A 5,799-nucleotide genomic window follows, 5' to 3' on the forward strand; every position below is an offset into this window, starting at 1 on the left:
AGTGAATCATCGGACGGAAGATCTTCCTCTCTGTCTCTCTTCTCTGTATATCCGCCTTTCCAATAAAAAAATAATAAAAATAAATCTTTAAAAAAAAAAAGAAATAAAAAAAAAATTCTGTTCTCCCCATTAGAAGTAAGAACTTCAAATCTTTTTTGAAATTAGGTAATAAACTTTCTTTCTTTCTTCTTTTTTTTTTTTTGGTTCTATTTCGTTTCATTTTATGACATAGTTTCTTAGGCTCTGAGGTTCCCCCAATTGCTCCTGTGCCCTCCCCCCTTGGTGGATTACTCCACCTTATTGCAATATTACAGTTCAAATCCAATCTTGTTTCTTTCATTGCAAGCATGTGCCATGCATAGAGTCCAGCATCTTATTGTCCAGATCAATTCAACAGTTTCTTGGGGAGACCATCTCTGGTCTAAAGGCAGAGCTGGCAGAATATCGTTCTGACCAATTAAAAGCCATAACATAGCATCAGTAACAGTTTACAATACCAATTGATGTTATTGGCTTGGAGAAACCAAGTGAAATCTAGTAGAGAAAAAAAATCATACATTTAGAAAACAATTAGGTTAGTGTTTGCTATTTAGAGACCTCCTACTTTCAAAACATATTTTTACCTTATGAAATTCTCCATACTATCTTTTAAAATAGTATTATCTGATTACATTATCTGTCTTTAAGGATAGTGAGGGAAGCAACTCTCAACAGACTGTTAGGGGATAGTCTAGGGACTGAGAAATTCACTCACATCATATACTAATGTAGAATTGGGACTAATTCCTCCTCCCTACTATTTTGAACTATTCTCTCATTTATACTATTATATTTATTCATTATATGTTAACTTTAATTCAGGTAACCATCTAGTAGTCAAAACTTTTGTCCAGCTCAGCAACTTTTTCTCAAAAAATAAGCACTATTACAAGAATAGAATACCATTTGTAACATTATAGGTCTTTCATAACTTTAACAATATGAGAACTTTATACAGGAAAAAAGTTCACTTTACATATCATTTCTGATTTTTAAAGAGCATATTTAATGAGTCAAAGCTTTTAAGTCTCTTTATATCATGGTGACTTCATATGTTGTGAAATGGTTTTCTATAATCTTGACATGTTCTTCAGAGAGCCAGTTTGTTTTAGCTGCCTGTAACAGCTTCTAAAAATTTAAAGCTTCCTAAAGTTTGTTGCCCTTGTAGCTCAAGAAGAGTTACCTTTGAATGTAGCTTACAGAACTTTTGCCAAAGATCTTTTCTGTGGTAAGAATGCTCAATTTGTAAAACTTCTGACATACCACCCCCCCACGGGAGGGCATGGGAACTAGGACGGGGGCTGGGGTGACTAGACAGACACCCAACAACATCCGTGAGGGCTGGATAGATGAGATGACTGGATGGAATTAGGTTACAATACCCGTTGACATGTATGAGAGCAGAAGGGAATGTGGGACAGACTGGACTAGTCTGCCATACATACTGGCAAGCCAGAGTATAGGGTGGGCCTGGTTGGGGTTGCTGTGGGTTGCTCAGACTGGGCTGCAGCTCCCACTGGTTTGTGTGAGGGCCGAGTGTGTGCAGGGCAGAATCAGGCTGGAATGTCACACCCATTGGTTCCAGTGGAAGGCAGGGCTGAAAACAGAACCAACACAGCAATTACAATCACCAGCTGATCGGGGCAATGGACTGTGCTGGGTCCTCTGCTTGCTAGAACACGCAGGAATCTGGACTGGGAATACCTCAAAATTTCTTTGTGGATCTCCCCAGTGGAAATGCCGGACTCAGAGCCCTGACCATGAAAAGACAGAACAAGTCAATCAACAACCTCAGCTATATGTCGGCAGTGAAAAACTGGGCAAATGGAGGCTCTAAGATGGACTATGAACATCAGTGGATCCCTCGAGACCTCATCGTGCTTGGAGTGGTGAGATTGGTAGCGATTCATGAATGGTGAACTATCGAAACCACTTGAGCAAGACCCTCGGAGCATGCCCCACATCAGGGACCTGGGGTGGATGAGAGACTGGGTGGAGCTTCTCCCTCAATGTCCCCCTTCACCTCGGATACCAGAGGGAAACAATATGGAAACAATGGTGTTACCCACTTCCCTATAGCCCTTGAACCTTTTTACCCCGGTTGACTAGGTAAAGATTGTCAAAATATAATAAAAAATATATATATTAAAAAAAACTTCTGTCATAAAGTCTGCGTCGCTACATAAGGAATCTTCCATGTCTGTGTCTTCCATTTCTATGATTTCTTTTGGGGCAGGTGTAAAATAATTAATTGCAGGTTTAGAATCATGTGTAGGCACAAAAATAGCAATAACAAATTATTTGTGTTTAATTCTTCAACTGTTCAGTTAATTATACTGAGCAAGAATAGATTTTCCTGTGATTTAATTTCCAGGGATTTTGTAAGGGTTAGTAAGGATTAGATTAGCAAGATGGATTGGTTGTTATTTCAAGAAGCTCTTGGGTTTCCAAAGACTGGTGAATATGTTCAGAATCTGAAGTTATCAAAGTAATAGTTATAGAATTCAGATTCTCAAAAGTATGTGAAAACTACATAGATCAATATCTTGGTTAACAGATGTTTCTGAGATCCAGTCTTTTTTCAGTATCTTGTTTAACTAGATTATGAGTTGTTAATACATTATTTTGTATGCTTTCTGTTTTTGGAGCTGGTGGTGTGACCAAGGCAAGTGAATTCAGCAATTCTGCATGTTTAGGTGGCATGCTTTTGTCCATGTTCTTGATTTGTCACTTGTGATGCAAATTATTCTTCTGGGCTGGCTTTCAGGTAGACTTCCTGCTCTTCTAATTTTTTCTTCTGAGGTTTTGTTTTGTTTTGCTTTGTTTTAAAGACCTTGTCCCTCGTTGTCTTCAGGCAGTGAAAATATCATTGTAATTACAGTCTGTTTCACATATCAACTTCCTCTCTGATGTCAAGAGAATCCTAGGTAAAATGGTCACCACACAGGAACTGGTGTGTCCTGGATACCCATGAATCTCATTCCATTTTTCAAGTCTGTTTTTGTCACATAAAGAAAACAGGGAAAAACTCAGCTTTCACTCTTTATGGTTTTGTCCCTGTGATTCTTGCAGGAAATCGCTGTGTGATAGTGGGGCATGTCTTAGCTGAGTACCAACATTAATTTTAGTAATCCATGTTTCTTCTATTCCCTAACATATTCATCTAATTTGTTGGAAATGATTGGTGAAGGCATATTAAAAGATGAACAATATTTTGTGGAGATATATAATACCAGAAGGCTTAATTGAAAATAATATTTGATATCTTAGTTTAATGGGGGAAAGATTTGGAGTCAGAAGCTCCAGTTTCTAATTCGACCTTCAACAAACTTATTGAATGTCTGCTTGTGTTCTAAATTAGATGGAAATAATTTTCTGATATAAGGCAATGTTCGTGCAAAATACAAAATCAATAGATACATAGGTAGGCATGTATATACATATATTTAACTATTATAGTAATATGGGGGATATCAGTGGGGGGTGGGGGAAGTGAGAATGGGAAAGAGGTGACTGGAAAATCCTGGGCCTGTGGGATTGTATCATTACAACTTTAAAATGAAACAAATTCAAAATGAAAAAATAATATTTAAAAGACTCAGTATAAAAAATGAGTTACATTTTTACTTTAAAAGTGATGCACCTGAAATCATGGTATGCAACTCCAAGTAGAATTCTATCAAAACAAAACAAAACAAAACAAATATGGTAATTGGTCTACATGTATGCCATGAAGACATGTGTTTTTCTCGCTGAAATTCTGAAACACTTTCAGCTCTAAAATCTTGAATGACCCTTCCAATATGAAAACCAGCCAAGATTTCTGGATCCTGCCTAAAGCATAGAAACAGAAGAGAAGGGATTAAATTCAGGATTTACCATACATCTGCATCTGCTTTGGTTTTTTTCTAGGCCAAGCTGCTCCTAATGACTAATAGGAGCATAGCTTAGTAGGTGTTTTTCACTTTTATAAAATTGCTTTGTTTTAGTTGATCTGTAATTTATAATTCCTCCATCCTAACTATATTACTTACTTAAAAAAACAGAAGTAGAGATATTTCATTCTTTAAATAAGAATTTTGTTGAGAGTCTCTATTTGTCAAATTAGTAACTTAAAAAAATCATTTATGTGAAAACAGTAATAGAGGTAGAGACATGGAGAGAAAAATCTTTCATCTGCTGATTTGCTTCTCAGGTGTTGGCTTTCTCGGGCCACAGGCAGGGAGCTGGAAGGGAAGCGGGGCTGCCGGGATTAGAACCGGCGCCCATATGGGATCCCGGGCGTGCAAGGCGAGGACCTTAACCACTTGCGCCACCGTGCCGGGCCCGAATTTTGACAATTTATACCATGGATTACTTGAAGTACTTATAAGTATTTGGCAGAACTGTGCAAAGTTTACTGTGGAGAGTTCCGCTTAAAAGCTGTTTGCTGAGGTATGCATTGCAATTTACACAACTGTACTACATTTGTTATTTGTTTCCACTTGTTAGCCCTTAGATAATTAAGGAAGCTTTGGCTGGACAGGAAAAACTGATTTGTGAAGGGAATAAATAATAACAAAAGCAGAGGTTCAAATCTTAAACTGCATGATTTTATTAAGGTAAACAAATCATTTGTTTAAACATAAGTAGCATGTGTTGGCGATGCTCATGGGAAAAATGGTTAATTTGGGCATACTTTATGTCCTACAATCCAAGAATTTAGTTTTTTGACCTGGATTTAAGCTAAGAAATTTTGTTACTACAGTTTTGTTTTCCCCTTAACTTTCTCATCTACTTCATACGAAAGATGAGGAAGTATCCAGTATTAAATCTTTAAACAAAACAGAAAAGTTCTGTTTATGTTTCCTTCAAATGCTATGTAAAAATTTAATGTAATAAGTTTCCTGGTCCCTAGTTCTACTATCATCCATATAATTTTTAAAAACTACATTCACATTGAATTAGAAGATGTTATTGAATGAATTGGATTTGTCTCCTCAGAACTGGTATGGATATTTCAACTCTGATATCCTAATGGTTGATGTATTAAGATTAAAGGTTTGGGCTAATGGTGAGAGGGAGAAGTGGGCTGGAGATAAGGTCTTTAGTTCTTTGGCGGCATAGCCACAGAGGAGTCTGCTTCAGAGTTGGTTATTTTGAGTTCAAGCTCCATCTTAGTTCTTTCTGTGGTGTCTAGATCATCATCTTTTCATGCCTCTTTATGCACCATGTGCAGCATTCAGACATGCCAGACAAAGATATCCCCAATTATTAACTGAAATAAACTTCTTTCCAAAAGAAACTCTTCTCAGGTAGTTTATTTAAAGTAATAAAAAGCAGATTAATACAGATGATATTTAATTCAGTCTGTTAAAGATTTTCATGAATCACAAAGTCTGTTAGGCATTTAGCTATAAAACCTTTGACAGGATGCTGAAACTTGTACTTCCAACATAATATTGCATATACCAAAAATGCTGAAAGGATTAAGTAATGTGATCTAGGTTTAGAACTCAGTATAGTGCATCAACATAGTAAATTTAAAATAAATGTTATCTATTTCTATGTTAGCTATTTTTTATCATTGTCATTAAGGCTTCACTTACTAGTAAAAGAAAGCAAATAAAGATGGCATCATGTTGTCTTATTCATTTTCAGAAAGACGGACTTCTCATTTTTTGATGACCCTTCTGGGTAATACAGTATAATTGTTTTACCATTACCAGCATACTGCCTAACAGTCACAATACAAAGAAGCAATAATATTATTTTGTTATA

At 36.4% G+C, this 5,799-nt stretch overlaps 1 pseudogene; it reads right to left on the reverse strand.

The window, feature by feature from the left end:
* Positions 1–1,071: 1,071 nt before the first annotated feature.
* Positions 1,072–3,137, reverse strand: LOC121166445 (annotated as a pseudogene).
* Between the last annotated feature and the right edge of the window lie 2,662 nt (positions 3,138–5,799).

This window comes from Ochotona curzoniae, unplaced genomic scaffold (genome assembly GCF_017591425.1).
Source record: "Ochotona curzoniae isolate NIBS_2020 unplaced genomic scaffold, NIBS_Ocur_1.0 contig_1071, whole genome shotgun sequence".
Taxonomy (NCBI): Eukaryota; Metazoa; Chordata; class Mammalia; order Lagomorpha; family Ochotonidae; genus Ochotona; species Ochotona curzoniae.